The sequence below is a fragment of the Sinocyclocheilus grahami genome, unplaced genomic scaffold, assembly GCF_001515645.1.
Source record: "Sinocyclocheilus grahami isolate Dianchi unplaced genomic scaffold, SAMN03320097.WGS_v1.1 scaffold239.1, whole genome shotgun sequence".
NCBI lineage: Eukaryota > Metazoa > Chordata > Actinopteri > Cypriniformes > Cyprinidae > Sinocyclocheilus > Sinocyclocheilus grahami.
In genome coordinates this window covers 317,977-335,145 of record NW_015505418.1, presented here as the reverse complement: position 1 = coordinate 335,145, position 17,169 = coordinate 317,977, and positions in this window count along the sequence as shown.

The following is a 17,169-nucleotide window of genomic DNA, read 5'->3' as shown; positions in this document are numbered from 1 at the left end:
GCTCTATAAACTGCTGTCACAATACAACAATAGCACATTTGTGCCAAAGCACAGCAGTCAGTCAGACAATCCCATGACTCTTCTGTGTCTGAGGGCAACTCAAGTATAACATTCATTAAATGACACATTGCAATGTTAATTACTAGAATGTGGCAATTTGGTGGAAAAATAATATACATAACAATACACATCTTAAAGTATAACACGTAACTTCGTGTTTACATTTTCTGTGACAGCTGCTTGGCCCGGCAGCTGTTGCTAGCAAGTTCTGGGTAGGACACTGCTGTGGTTCTGAGTGTTTTTCTTTAGTATGGTGCTAATGTTGCTAGCATGAGCTGCACATAGTTTAGGGCATTTATGTGGTCTTCTGAGTGGTGTTTAGCATGTTCTTGTTTATTTTGTGGTTTGGGTAATTGCAATGATGTTCAAAATGTTTCTTAGCAAGTTAATTTGTGGAATTTTGAGTTTTTAGCTCATTGCTATATAGTTGTTAGCAAGTTTTGTGTTGTTTCTAGGGCATTGCCATGTTATCAGAATATAGTTGATTTTGTGGTTGTGGTAATTGTTAGGTTGTTGCTATGATTGTTATGATTGTTGCCACTGGTGGAAAGAGTACTGAAAATGTGTACTTAAAGTACAAGTACTGTTACATTGCTGAAATAATACTCAATTACAAGTAAAAGTACTTGTATCAAAACAGTACTTAAGTAAAAGTACAAATTACTCTTCTCAAAAACTACTCAGAGTACTAGTTACTAGTTACTTTTTAGCTGCTGATATTTAATGAATTACCAAAAAATATTCATTCATATCAAAGATCCATGTGGATAATAGCTACTTTGAACAAAACCCACTTTTATCTTATTGACAAAGTATGTGAATTAGTGGTCATGATACAGGAATTTCTAACTTCAATACCTTGAAAAATATCAATATCAAAGTACCCGTGAACTGGAAGTTGCAACTGACTTCAGTGTTGTGATGTATTTCCAAGTGAAAGGAATATTGAATAAAGGGCGGGGTTTTATTGTGGTACACCTCCACTCCACCTCTTGCTCATAGCAGATTCACGGTTGGATAGTGGTTAACAATATCTGCTTGTTGCATCTGACATCACGCTTCACCGCTTCTGGGTCCTAACGCTCTGCCAGACGCCCCAAGAAAACAATAAACTGTGCTAATATACACCCACAATGTCATGTAATATCGAAAAAAATATAACCCTAACCTTTATCTCCATACTGAAATCTCAGATGGCCAGACAGTGATTCAGCTAAAATATTAGTGTCTGAGACACTGTGAGCACGGAGACTGTAGTATGCACAGCAAATTTTTAAATGCTTTGCTTAAATATGTAATATTAAATAAATAGTGCTCATAAATGGCTGTTGAGATAGTATTCTCAAGTGAAATGAGTAGAGGCATGGACCGGAAACAGCAATCCTTACATCATGACTTAACAAGAGGATTCTCCCCAAGCCGTCAAACTAACGTCATCAGAGCCAGAACGCCATTCCAGAGTGGAAGCCAATTTTCAGTTTTTGATTAAAGATTACGATGGCAGACAATTTTTTTTCAGTGTATTTACTTGCACGGTTCAATTGTTCAACAGAAGACTAGTAATGTGCACTAAAAAAGTAAGTAGGGTCATTTTTTTACTTTTTCAACAATCATTTTCAATACCATTGGCAAAACTACCACATACTGTATACTGCCATATATATATTTTAATATCTCAAATTTTTTTGTCCATCCATTTTTTTAAGGCAATTATTATTTCAAGTTTTGAGAGGTTTAATCCAAGTCTTCTAAAAAGACATGTTCACTTTATATGATGAACAATTTTATTTACATACATATAAACATTGATAAATTACCATTACAAAAATCTCAATCTTAAACATTTGCTCATTCTGTGTATTTGTGTCTTTAATAGGGTAACTTTGTTGCAAAAGCTTACAACACAAGAAAGCTTGATTTCAACTTTGATTTCAAACTGAATTGAATTTACAAAAAAAGACAAGTTCACAGTCAATAATAAAATTATAAAACAAATGACCTCAATTCAGTTGAGGTATTTGAAATATGACAACACTGAATTTTTATAAGCAGTAATTTAAGAGTCATATAGAGTATGTTAGGACTATTTATTTAGATAAATGGAACATCAGATGGTTTTGACCTGTAATGACTGTACAATGCAGTGATGCAGTTAGACAGACTAGGATGTTTATATGCACAAATCACACAAATATCCCATTCTGAAACATTTCTAGCATAAACTTACATTGTAAAGAAATTAAAGTTCCATCTTTGACTGTTGAAAGACTTTCTGGTGCATTTCACTTACAGCCAATAACATTTGTTGCAAAAGCTTACAGCACAAGGAAGCTTGATTTCAACTTTGATTTCAAACTGAATTGAATTTACAAAAAAAGACAAGTTCACAGTCAATAATAAAATTATAAAACAAATGACCTCAATTCAGTTGAGGTATTTGAAATATGACAACACTGAATTTTTATAAGCAGTAATTTAAGAGTCATATAGAGTATGTTAGGACTATTTATTTAGATAAATGGAACATCAGATGGTTTTGACCTGTAATGACTGTACAATGCAGTGATGCAGTTAGACAGACTAGGATGTTTATATGCACAAATCACACAAATATCCCATTCTGAAACATTTCTAGCATAAACTTACATTGTAAAGAAATTAAAGTTCCATCTTTGACTGTTGAAAGACTTTCTGGTGCATTTCACTTACAGCCAATAACATTTCCAGTAGGATTTTCATCGGTCAGGCATGGATCTATTCTAAATGGTTGATAACTTTTGACAAAGTTTAATAAAGTTTAAGAAATAACTTCTACTTTAAAAGCATGGAGAGATCGCGATTGTACACGTGCACAAGCAATATCGGAGTGAGAGGACAGGCAGTTAATTTGTATAAGTTAGGCCTATTTGAGAGCTCGCATCCAGTTTTCTGCGCTTACATGACTGTGTTCTCATATTACAATAAAGTGCTCGCCACATTTGCACGGGAATTATTAAAATTATGGAATATGTGCAATCCCGCGCGAACATTCCGACTCTGTAATTGGCAGAAGGCGGATGCGTGTCAAACTCACTGTCGGAGAGGAAAGAGAGACACCGCTTGTATCGGTGTAGGCTATACGGTAGATACTGTGGAAAATTAGTAATGGAACCGTGTCAGATATTTCAGTATTGGAATCAAAATATAGATATTTATGAGAACACTACCATGTAGTTTGTTTCTCCAAACTTTGAGTCCATAAATTACGCTGAGCTCCCTCACAGTCTGATCAGATCTTCACCTGCTGCAGCTGCGGCTTTTCCCGGTTCAGATATCAGGGCTTTTATTGGTCCCTTTGCGTTCGGATGTCTTTATTGGGTACTGAAGTGTCGTCAAAGGTTTGAATATCAATTCAAATTGAGGTTGTACTCAGTAACGAACTATGATTAAAAAGTGACAAAGTAGATTATTTTGCTTAATTTGTACTTAAGTACAAGTAAAAGTACAGCTTTAAAAATATACTCAAAAAAGTACAAGAACCTGAAAAAACTACTTAATTACAGTAATGTGAGTAGTTGTATTTCGTTACCTCCACCACTGCTATGATAGTTGCTAGCATGTTCCGTGTTTTTTCTAGGGCATTGTATTTTGATTTTTTACACGTTCCAGTTGATAGTGTGTTCTGGGTAATTGCTAGTGTGTTCTGGGTAATTGCTAGTGTTTTGCTATGGTATAAGAAGTATTTTTTTTAGCATGCTGCTATGTGGTTGCTAGGGTTTTCTGAGTTGTTTTTAGCTCATTGCTATGGTATGTTAGCATGCTCCAGTTGTTCTGAGTCATTGCTATGGTGTTGCTTTGGAGCTCAAGTTTCTTTTTTTTTTTTGACACATTGCTACATGGTTGCTAGGGTGTTCTGGGGTTTTAGCTCATTGCTATATAGTTTCTAGCATACGTTGTTGTTGCGGTTGTTGTTTATATGGCACTGCAATGGTATTTTGAGTGGATTTATGTTCCAGTCATTAGTGTGTTGCTATGGCGTTCAAAAAGTTTTTTTTTGGCATTGTGGCTATGAGGTTGCTAGGGGATTCTGAGTTTTTATTATGTTGCTATGTGGTTGCTAGGGTGGTGTTTAGTTCTTTGTTATATAATGACTAGCATTTTCTCTTTTTTCTTTTTAGGGCATTGCTATGGTATTTTGAGTGGATTTATTTTAGCATGTCCCAGTTGTTAGTGTGTTCTGTGTGACCGTTAGGTGTTATGGTATTATTTTTAGCATGCATCTGTGTATGTGTGTGTGTGTGTTTATGTTACAAGCACTTAGTCAAGAAAGCAAAAAGAAAGAAAGTAAAATCTAAAAATCTAAGGCTAAATCTGTGGCGAGCGGATGGTGTGTCAAGTCGTGTGTTCCTCCATGCCCACGATATATCTCGGGTGGGGATACACACGATTTGTGCGTCGTCTGTTTGGGAGCAGATGATGCAAGGTCAACTCTCGAGAGTTCTGACTGTCATGATTGTGAGCTTCTCACGCTTAGGGTACTCCACTCCTGCCTGGCTGTCTTCGATGAAAGCAGCCAGGTTCGCAATCCTGCTGGGTCCAGCCCGGCCTCGTCCTTATGTTGTTTTTAGCTCATTGCTATGGTATGTTAGCATGCTCCAGTTGTTCTGAGTCATTGCTATGGTGTTGCTTTGGAGCTCAAGTTTCTTTTTTTTTTTTGACACATTGCTACATGGTTGCTAGGGTGTTCTGGGGTTTTAGCTCATTGCTATATAGTTTCTAGCATACGTTGTTGTTGCGGTTGTTGTTTATATGGCACTGCAATGGTATTTTGAGTGGATTTATGTTCCAGTCATTAGTGTGTTGCTATGGCGTTCAAAAAGTTTTTTTTTGGCATTGTGGCTATGAGGTTGCTAGGGGATTCTGAGTTTTTATTATGTTGCTATGTGGTTGCTAGGGTGGTGTTTAGTTCTTTGTTATATAATGACTAGCATTTTCTCTTTTTTCTTTTTAGGGCATTGCTATGGTATTTTGAGTGGATTTATTTTAGCATGTCCCAGTTGTTAGTGTGTTCTGTGTGACCGTTAGGTGTTATGGTATTATTTTTAGCATGCATCTGTGTATGTGTGTGTGTGTGTTTATGTTACAAGCACTTAGTCAAGAAAGCAAAAAGAAAGAAAGTAAAATCTAAAAATCTAAGGCTAAATCTGTGGCGAGCGGATGGTGTGTCAAGTCGTGTGTTCCTCCATGCCCACGATATATCTCGGGTGGGGATACACACGATTTGTGCGTCGTCTGTTTGGGAGCAGATGATGCAAGGTCAACTCTCGAGAGTTCTGACTGTCATGATTGTGAGCTTCTCACGCTCAGGGTACTCCACTCCTGCCTGGCTGTCTTCGATGAAAGCAGCCAGGTTCGCAATCCTGCTGGGTCCAGCCCGGCTGTTATCGTGGGGATCGCAAGTGGATTTTAGCAGAGGGATCCAAGACGGGCTCGTCCTTATCTCGGTCCTCACCCACTAGATCTACGGCTCCCTCTCAGGGATCGGAAGCGCACCCCTTGGTTTCTTCCCCCTGGAGAGAGAGCCAGATGCTTCATCTGTCTTCATCTGAGGAGGTTGACGAGATGAGCGTCGACACGGAGGAGACTGTGGACTCACCACCACAGTCCCTCGCATATGAGGAGCTTGTGGAGGTTGTGACTCATGCTGTAGCCAAATTAAATATTGATTGACCAGCCAAGAAACAAGACTCTCGTCCCAACTGGACAAGCGTTTTCTAAGATCTAAATCACAGCCTTCAAGATGGGGCCATCCGTTTTTCCTTGAGCTCCATGCTGAGGTATCGAGATCGTGGGAGAAACCGTATTCGTCCCGACTCTTCAGCCCCACTGTGTCAAATTACTCTAATATCACGTGGGGCAGAATGAGAAGGGATATGGGGCAATGTCGGCGGTGGAGCAGACGTTTGCGAGTTATCTCTCCCCGTCCTCAGCATCATCCCTGAAGGCCCCGAAGCTTCCGACAGGCCAGTAAAGCTGACATCCAGCCTAGTTGGGAAAACGTATATAGTGGCAGGTCAGGCTGGTGCATGTCTGCACACTATGGCGGTGTTCCAGGCATACCAGGCTGCCCTGCTAAAAGACCTCGATGAAAGGGAGGAAGAGGAATCTGACGTAGTCACCGAACTACGTCGGGCCACAGACCTGTCACTTTGGTCCACCAAAGAAATGGCCAGAACTATTGGCCATTCAATGGCAGCACTGGTGGCCACGGAGCGGCACCTGTAGTTGAATCTGTCTGAGCTTCAAGATAAGGACAGATTCTTCCTGCTGGATGCCTTCAGCGGTGCAGTAGATACTGTCGTCGAGAGGTTTCAGAGGGATTGCCGCCGAAGAAGCAGGTGGCGGCATTCCAGCACTTCCTCCCTCGCCTTTCCCAGATCTTTGGGACTGCTGAGCGGGACCATTCCCAAATATCGGACATATCGCCAGACCCAGAAAAAGAGCAATGCGACACGTACCCCCCCACAGAGAGAGCAGGGGGCAGGGCAGCGCTCTCGGTAAGGGTCTTCTAAACAGAAAGCGGATCTGCGGACCGCTATTATTTTTAAAGAGGACCTTGGCCAAGCGGTCCTGACAATTTTATCGCCAGGACCCCGAGGGTAGCCCACCCTGGGGAGGAGAGGTACACACCTTGGTATACGGTGCCCGATCCTCCTCAGTGCCCTCAGGGAGCTTCACTGATACCCCTGCCCCCCCGTGCTTCAGGGCTCAGTGAGCTCCAAAGAGCAAATTTCCCTGCTGCCGCCCGGTGACAGTACGGCACAGAAAAGCTTGTCCCATCAAGTGAGGGAGCGCTAGAGCAGTCAGGTCGGTCGTTCCCTGCCAGTCATCCATTTCAGGGCACTGAAGTGGCTCCTCTAGCAACACCAGAGGCCAGTCTTGAGAGTCATCTCAATGATGCATACTTCCACGTATCCATCCTTCCTCAACACAGGAGGTTCCTGAGGTTTGCTTTCGGGGGCAAAGCACACCAGTATCATGTTCTTCCATTTAGCCTGTCACCCTGCACTTTCACCAAGTGTGTGGATGCTGCCCTGGCTCCATTGCGACTCCAGGGCATCCACATACTGAATTACATCGACGATTGGTTGATATTAGCTCAGTCAGAGCAGATGGCGGCTCGGCATCGAGATGTCGTCCTCACCCATATGAAAGATCTGGGGTTATGGCTCAACGCCAAGAAAAGTGTGCTTTCTCCACTACAGAGGACCACTTATCTGGGAGTGGTGTGGGATTCGACAATGATGCAGGCACGGTTGTCTACTGCTTGTATCTAAGCAATTCTCATAGCCATGAGAGGTGTGAGAGAAGGCCAGTCACTTACTGTCAAACAGTTTCAGAGACTGTTGGGTCTGATGGCAGCTGCGTCCAACGTGAAACCTTTTGGCCTTCTGTACATGAGACTCTTGCAATGGTGGCTCAGGACCAAGGGATTTCCCCAAGGGGGAACCTGCTTCGCACGATCAAGGTTACGCGGCGATGCTTACATGCCTTAGACATGTGGAAGAAACCTTGGTTCCTGTCTTAAGACCTGATATTGGGGGCTCCTTGTCATCGCATAATGCTAACGACAGATGGCTCCCTCACGGACTGGGGAGCGGTCATGAGTGACCGCTCTGCCCAAGGTCTGTGGGAAGGGCATCATCTCACGTGGCACATAAACTGCCTAGAGATGCTGGCAGTGTTTCGAGCTCTAAAACACTTCCTTCCAGACCTAGGTGGACATCATGTGCTTGTCCGCACAGACAACACATCTGTAGTCTCCTACATCAACCGGCAGGGGGGTCTGCGCTCGCTCCCCCTTTACAGGCTGGCATACAAGATCCTCCTGTGGGCTCAGGGAAAGCTCCTCTCAATCAGAGCAGTCTAAGGACCTCAATCAGGGAGCAGACATCCTGTCGAGACAGAGGCTGAGGCCCGGGGAATACAGTTCTGGAGTTTCTACAGGGTTATCTCCCTCCACTCTGAAGGTATGCGTGGTGGCCATATCTGCTTACCCCACCCTTCTAGATGGTCAGTCATTGGGAAGACACCTGTTAGTTACACGTTCCCTCTGTGACACTCGGAGGCTGAGGCCAGTACAGCGCACCAAGGTGCCCTCATGGGACTTGGTGGTGGTTCTGGAGGCTTTGTGTAGTGCCCCTTTCAAACCCATTTAACATATCCCTGACAAGCTCCTCACGCTCAAGACACAATATCCTCGCTGAAGAGGATAGGGGATCTTCAGGCACTCGCTGTATCGTGCCTGGAGTTTGCCCCAGGCATGGTTAGGGAGTTCCTTTACACGAGACCCGGGTATGTCCCTAAAGGTGCCCACTTCTTCGCCAGGTCCTGTAGTACTGCAAATACTATGCCCTTCCAGGAAGCAGGGCAAGACTCAATCTGCTTTGTCCAGTGCTCGCACTGGACACTTATGTTCACAGAGCTGTCCAGTGGTGTAAGGCAGATCAGTTATTTGTTTGCTTTGGTCCACCTAAGAAAGGGGATCTAGCGACCAAGCAAACTATGAGTAGGTGGGTGGTTGAGACGTCGGGGTCAGAGCACACTCGATTAGGAGTATGGCAGCTTCCAAGGGCTTATCAGTGGGCAAGGCCCTTCAAGATATTTGTGCTGCAGCAGTCTGGTCCTCTCCGCACACATTTGTCCGTTTTTACAATTTGGACATGACATCTACTCTGGGGTCTCAAGTTTTCTCGTCTTGATGTGCTCACCAGATACACACTTGACAGGGACTTGCTTGTATTGCACATTGGGTATTCTCGCTCCCAAAGCCTTTCGACGCAGCTCGAGTTCCTGAAGGGGAACATCTCCAGGTTACGTATGTAACCGTGGTTCCCCAAAGGGAACGAGATGCTGCGTCTTTCTGCCATACTCCCTGCATCCCTCACTTCTGCAGAAGCTAACATATGCGTTTGCCGGATGCACTTTTATACTTCCTGGTTGCTCACGTCACCCTGCTCGTGACTTCTCGCTTCTTTATTGGACTGATTTCATACATGCTTCAGTACTTGGTCTCGCCGGGGTGTTCCCAAAGCGTTTCGACCCAGCATCTTATTCCCTTCGGGGAACCATGGTTGCATATGTAACCTGGAGACGTTTCCCATACATGCTCTGAACTGAAGGAGCATCTTCAACAGAACGGTTAAATTAGTTTAAAAAATAAAGCAAAATCATGCCAAGACTAATTATTCCACTACAGATTTTACTACACTCATAGTGGATTCTGTGTGATTGAAACTGCGACCTTGTATGTAATAATGAATTTGATTAACCGCAATACAGATGGTTAACTGTAAAAAGCCTTGTTTGCCACTCCTTTCACCAACATGGAACCAGACCAACCCTTCATTACAGAGCACATAACACAATTTCTATCACATCTAAAGCTAATCAGCCTCTGCGATTTTGTAAAGTAACTGGAACCTGGTATTAGCCTTTTACTGCCAGTTCAATGAGTACATATATCATGGTGCCAGTTGGCTGTTCACAGCATGTATATATATCATTAATCATAGCAGACTCAAAGAGAGTCATGCACTATTTAAAGCCTCTGGTAGTTCAAGTGTGTTTTAGGTATTTTTTATTTATTTCATTTTTTTCACTTGATTTCCTGGAAAATTTCTGGAATGTTGTTGCCTTACAATGGGGTTTTCAGTGGACAGTATATGAAGTGCTTTTGTCCAAGATATCATGAATTGCATCTAGACTTCAGAATAAGAATTAGAATTTTCTTATCTGCATAAGAATTATGAGTGAATTAAACGTAATTAGGGTTTTGGTTCAGGCCATTTGTTAAGTAGTTTTATAGCTTTCTTTTGCAATTCTCGGTTCTAGTAATCAACCTTGTTTTACAAACAGGACAGGGAAAATGCACATTAGACACAGTGGTTTAAAGTGTCTTGACCAAGTAACCACAATACACAGACCTCTCATTTTTAAAATAAGAAATTCAGCCTGTTTTCAATGCTAATTATGTCTGATTCTGAATCAAACCCTGGTTATATGACACCCGCCTGCTCAATTTGCTCTCAATGTTTTCAAGTACGCTGCAGAGACACAACACTGACTAATGATGTTAGGACACATGCTGGCATACTGATTTAGGTGCACATAATGCAACAATTACCAAAGTAAACATATACACTAGGCTTGTGCCGATAGTATTGTGTATCGACAATAGTCAGAGATATCACCTGTGGCTGATAACTTTTACGATAGCAAGACAATTATCATTATTATTATTATTATTAAATCTAAATACCGAGATGTTTAATAATTACTTCAATAATTATATGGAAAGTATTTTATTTGACATTAGGTACAGCAGTTTAGTTGTCAAACACATCTGCGCATAATAATAGCGAATAAAAAAATGTATAATGTTCTGTCGTGAAGCCTTTGTCCCAAATAGAGATTTACATCTTTACTGTTGTGATATTATCTTAATGTGGCTTTCTTTTTTTTCTATTCTTCTTCTTCTAAAAATGACACCTACCTTATACCAATGACTATAGATATACAAAGACGGTTAACTTCTATTACTGATGAATAGGAGAAACTGCAACGCTCAATATTGTCACGGTTCTGCTGGTGTACCCTAGTTGGCCACCAGATGTCACTGTGTGTTTTGAGCACATGGCTTGTTGTTTGTTGCTGGTGCCATGTGCTCTCCTGTCTATTGTCTGACCCTGTTCTTCTTGTTATCTCTTTAGTGTTTTAGTTACTCCACCTGTGTCTCCCTTGTTACCCTCCTCGTTTTTATCTCCCTATTTATTCTCCTTGTGTCTGCAGTCCTGTGCTGGTTCGTTGTTTAATGTTGATCTCAGAGTAGTGTCACATGTGTGTATGTTCCTCTTGCCTTGCCTTGCTGTTCTGTGCCCTGTCTTGGCCTGCCTGCCTGTTTTTCCCCCTTGGGATCGTTTTTGTTGTAGTTTAGTTTTATTTTTACTATTAATAAATGCCCATATCATCCTGCATTTGAGTCTTCGTCTCATCTCTCTTCTGGCACCATGACAGAACGACCCAGCCAACTGAGGACTCAGCGGAAGATGGGCTCACTCCAACTACCAGCCTCCACTATCTGCAACCCCCTCTACCAATGCATGCTTAAGGTAGCAGCATTAAGTTCCCTCATGCTAATTATGTCTGATTCTGAATCAAACCCTGGTTATATGACACCCGCCTGCTCAATTTGCTCTCAATGTTTTCAAGTACGCTGCAGAGACACAACACTGACTAATGATGTTAGGACACATGCTGGCATACTGATTTAGGTGCACATAATGCAACAATTACCAAAGTAAACATATACACTAGGCTTGTGCCGATAGTATTGTGTATCGACAATAGTCAGAGATATCACCTGTGGCTGATAACTTTTACGATAGCAAGACAATTATCATTATTATTATTATTATTAAATCTAAATACCGAGATGTTTAATAATTACTTCAATAATTATATGGAAAGTATTTTATTTGACATTAGGTACAGCAGTTTAGTTGTCAAACACATCTGCGCATAATAATAGCGAATAAAAAAATTTATAATGTTCTGTAGTGAAGCCTTTGTCCCAAATAGAGATTTACATCTTTACTGTTGTGATATTATCTTAATGTGGCTTTCTTTTTTTTCTATTCTTCTTCTTCTAAAAATGACACCTACCTTATACCAATGACTATAGATATACAAAGACGGTTAACTTCTATTACTGATGAATAGGAGAAACTGCAACGCTCAATATTGTCACGGTTCTGCTGGTGTGCCCTAGTTGGCCACCAGATGTCACTGTGTGTTTTGAGCACATGGCTTGTTGTTTGTTGCTGGTGCCATGTGCTCTCCTGTCTATTGTCTGACCCTGTTCTTCTTGTTATCTCTTTAGTGTTTTAGTTACTCCACCTGTGTCTCCCTTGTTACCCTCCTCGTTTTTATCTCCCTATTTATTCTCCTTGTGTCTGCAGTCCTGTGCTGGTTCGTTGTTTAATGTTGATCTCAGAGTAGTGTCACATGTGTGTATGTTCCTCTTGCCTTGCCTTGCTGTTCTGTGCCCTGTCTTGGCCTGCCTGCCTGTTTTTCCCCCTTGGGATAGTTTTTGTTGTAGTTTAGTTTTATTTTTACTATTAATAAATGCCCATATCATCCTGCATTTGAGTCTTCGTCTCATCTCTCTTCTGGCACCATGACAGAACGACCCAGCCAACTGAGGACTCAGCGGAAGATGGGCTCACTCCAACTACCAGCCTCCACTATCTGCAACCCCCTCTACCAATGCATGCTTAAGGTAGCAGCATTAAGTTCCCTCCGTCAACGGGGGACTGACATGAGGGAATTCGTGAATGGAGTTCAGGAGTGCTGTGGAGGGGCTGGAATACAATGAGGCGGATCTCAAGGACCTTCTGAATTATGCCCTTGATGAGCCCCTCAATTGGTGGAGGATGAAAGGGCTGGATCACCTGACGTTTGTGGGGTTCATAAACTACCTAGCTCGTCAGGGGAACCCTCCAGCCGAGAAGGCTGCAGCATCCCCAGTGGCGGCCGAGGAGGCTGCAGCGCCCCGCTGTGACGGCTGATGAGGCTGCAGCTCCCCCAGTGGCGGCCGAAGAGGCTGCAGTTTCCCCGGAGATGGCCAACAAATCTGTAGTGACACATTCTCGGAAACGGAGGAAGAGGAAGAAATCTTCTTCCGTCCTTCAAGGCCTGGTGGCCGTCCTAGAGCTTGGTGCCATCTCAGAGCCACCCAAGCTTCTTGGCTTGCCGGCTCTACCCTTGATGTCGGCGCCGCTCATGTGTCTTGCCCTGCCAGCTCTGCCCAAGCTCCTTGCCCTGCCGGCATCTCCTATGCTCCTTGCCCTGCCAGCTCCACCCAAGTTCCTTGCCCTGCCAGAGTCCGCTCCAGTCCGGGAGCCCTCAGAGTTCACTCCAGAGCCTGCTCCAGTCCGGGACCCCTTAGAGTCCGCTCCAGTCTGGGAGCACTCTGGAGTTTACTCCAGAACCTGCTCCAGTCCAGGAGCCTTCAGAATCCGCTCCAGAGCCTGCTTCAGCCCAGGAGCTCTCAGAATCCGCTCAATAACCTGCTGCAGTCCAGGAGCCTTCAGAGTCCAATACAAAACCTACTCCGGCCCGTGGATCTGCTCAGCCGTTGTGGTCAGGAGCTCTGTTTGCGTTGCCGTGGTGGTCTGCAGCACCACTGTGATGGTCTTCAGCCCCACCTGCACCAATGTGGTGGTCTCCAGCTCCACCTGATCCACCATGGTGGCCCTCTCTCCTGTCTGCTTTGCTGTGATGGTCATCTGCTCCACCATGGGATCTTCAGTATCGCCTGCTCTGCTGTAGTGGACTTCAGCTCCGCCCTGGAGGGCTTCAGCTCCACAGGTTCCGCCACACCATCCCTCCCCTGGATCCATCTCCGGTCCACCTCCCTCCTGGACCTTTGCTTTCTGTTTTATTCGTGGAGCGTCTGGAATCCACTCCTTAAAGAGGGGGTTCTGTCACGGTTCTGCTGGTGTGCCCTAGTTAGCCACTAGATGTCACTGTGTGTTTTGAGCACATGGCTTGTTGTTTGTTGTTGGTGCCATGTGCTCTCCTGTCTATTGTCTGACCCTGCCCTTCTTATCTCATTAGTGTTTTAGTTAATCCACCTGTGTCTCCCTTGTTAGTCTCCCTATTAATTCTCCTTGTGTGTGCAGCCCTGTGCTGGTTCTTTGTTTAATGTTGATCTCAGAGTACAGTCATATGTGTGTATGTTCCTCTTGCCTCGTCTTGCTGTTCTGTGCCCTGTCTTGGCCTACCTGCCTGCCTGTTTTTCCCCCTCTGGGTAGTTTTTGTTGTAGTTTTGTTTTATCTTTACTATTAATAAATGTCCATATCATAATGCATTTGAGTCCTCGTCTCATCTCTCTTCCGGGATCATGACAAATGTGTCAAAATAAGTCCAGCCTTCTGAATAAAACAGCCAATCACATGTTGGTAACATCATTGTGTCACTGCAGCGACTAGAAGCTCCGGTTCCCATAGAAACCTGAGACTCACACTTATGACTGCATGTGCATTGGCTGGTCTTGCCTGAAAAATTAGCTTTTTTAACACTTTTTGCATAAGGAACAACATTTATGGGGAAGTACATTGCAGATTTTGTTGCTAATTTGAAATATGTAATTTAATTGCGAGCAATTATGTGGAGTTTTACATTTCAGTTTGCATAGGAGTAAAATGTTATGTTACATATGTTTAATTAATTATTGATTTAATCAACGTTTAAATCAATAACTGTTTCAAAATGTATACTAACAAAATCATTGTTGAAACATTTGCAGTTAGCCTACTGTATGAATAAAAACAATATAACAACATAATTACATAGATATCACACAAGGCGAAATAACATATACAAGCATAAATCTGTATTCAGATTTCATGAGTACTTTGTCATTTGAAATGCATATGTTGAGGATTTTGTCCGTCTGATGTTCATCTGATGTACTACTGTAATGAATATGATACATAACTTTTTAATATACAGGGGAAATTCCCACCATTAAACAAATAAACATTTACGTGCATAGGAGGTTTGCGTTGTAAGAATGTACAGTTTTACTTCAGATATAAAAATGCTTACTCGTTAGGTAATGTTTTCATTAAAATCATACAATTTCAATAGAATGTATGGGAATACTAGGGAATACCAATATGGAGGCGCAGTGGCTTGACTTTTATGAGGTCATGGGCAATCCAGTTCTATATTATAGATCAGTGGTTTTTAGTGATGATTGTATTTTGTGACTACATACTATATGACATTGTCGGGTAGAAGTAACTGAGAGGCCAGGAAGGAGTTAGGAAGGCTCAGTACAACAGGGTAATTTTCCAGTTGCTCGTATTTATTAGAGACATGCCACCAATCAGTGAGCACAACAAAATAAACACTAAAACTACAAAACACAAAGAAACTGTCAGCAGCAAAACCTACAGCTCAAACCACTTGCAGGGGTACTTCTTTCAGTTTATACACATCTCACAGCAGACATTGCACTTAAAGTCAAACAGTTTCAGCCTTCTGCCCCCCACCTCCCTTACAACAAACACACTGATTAAATAGGCTATTTTCCCACCAGACATTAATGGCACAAACCAATCATGGTGGGAGCACATATCACAATGTACATGTCACAGAACACATTTCCTCAAAACAGAAATACAAAATAAAAAATACCAAAGAAAAATGCCTCTTATACACCGTATAACAACACTGAAACAGACATGCCAAGTCCACGTATTATACGCGACTTTGGGTTTCTTTTTTTGTAAAGTTGTGTGAAAAAAATCCAGGTCACGGCGTTGTGGTTTTTTGGGCTTATTTAAAAAAATATTGTTGCTTGTTAGGAAAACCTGACAAGCAACTTTGTTTCTTTTCATTTATGTTCACTGTATTCTCCAATGCATTGATTGACACTGTCTGCTCACAGTTAATAGCCAATCAGTGCAAAAATATGTGTTGCAGCGTAATTTGTCAAATATTCCACCTCCGCCGCACGTGCCTTCTTTTTGAACGTGATTTTTCTTCAATGAGGGAGGTTCCTGTCACAGTCTTCAGCGGGTGTGCCCAGGAGGGCCACCAGATGACTGTGTTCTGGGAACACATGGCTTGTGTTGTGTTTGTCTGTTGCCATGTGCTCTCTCCTGTCTATTGTCTGGCCCCTCCCATCTTGTTACCTCGTTATTGTTTAAGTTGCTCCACCTGTGTCTCCCTCGTTTGGTTCCTATTTATTCTTCTTGTGTCTGTCATCCTCTGCTGATCCGTCATTTCTCATTGTGTGTGTATTATACGCGACTTTGGGTTTCTTTTTTTGTAAAGTTGTGTGAAAAAAATCCAGGTCACGGCGTTGTGGTTTTTTGGGCTTATTTAAAAAAATATGGTTGCTTGTTAGGAAAACCTGACAAGCAACTTTGTTTCTTTTCATTTATGTTCACTGTATTCTCCAATGCATTGATTGACACTGTCTGCTCACAGTTAATAGCCAATCAGTGCAAAAATATGTGTTGCAGCGTAATTTGTCAAATATTCCACCTCCGCCGCACGTGCCTTCTTTTTGAACGTGATTTTTCTTCAATGAGGGAGGTTCCTGTCACAGTCTTCAGCGGGTGTGCCCAGGAGGGCCACCAGATGACTGTGTTCTGGGAACACATGGCTTGTGTTGTGTTTGTCTGTTGCCATGTGCTCTCTCCTGTCTATTGTCTGGCCCCTCCCATCTTGTTACCTCGTTATTGTTTAAGTTGCTCCACCTGTGTCTCCCTCGTTTGGTTCCTATTTATTCTTCTTGTGTCTGTCATCCTCTGCTGATCCGTCATTTCTCATTGTGTGTGTTTCGTGTCTGCATGTGGTGCAGCTTTGAGCCTGCTTGTCTGTTTTGCCCCTTCGAGGTGGTTTGAGTTTGTTTTTGTTTCATTTTTATTATTCAGAATAAATAACCATTTCTCCTGCAATTGAGTCCTCGCTTCATCTCCCCGCACGCACGTGTGACAGAATGGATCAGCCAACATGGGGACTCAGCGGAGAATGGGCCCACCCCGACTACCGGTCTCTACTCTCTCCAGCCCCTTCTACCAGTGCATGCTCCAGCTGGAGACCCTGAGCTCCCTCCGGCAACGAGGGACCGAGCTGAGGGAGTTTGCCGTGGAGTTTAAGAAGGCTGCAGAGGGGCTGGGCTACAATGACTCTGCGCTAAAGGACTTATTAAATTATGCCCTTGATGAGCCCATTAGCCCCTGGAGCATGCTAGGGTGCAAGCATGTATGCTTCGAGAGGTTTGTGGAGTTCGTGGCACGTTCTTCAGCTAAGGGGGCTGCAGCGCCTCCCGTGATGGCCGACCAGGCTGCAGTGCCCCCGAAGGTGGCCGACAAAGCTGCCACGTCCCCAGTGGTGGCCGAAGAGGTGACAGCGCCCCCAGGGGCGGCCGATGAAGCTGCAGTGCTCCCAGTGGTGGCCGAAGAGGTTGCAGCACCCCCGGAGATGGCAGACCAAGCTGCAGTGCCACCCTCTCGGAAACGGAGGAGGGGGAAGAGGAAGAATGGGTC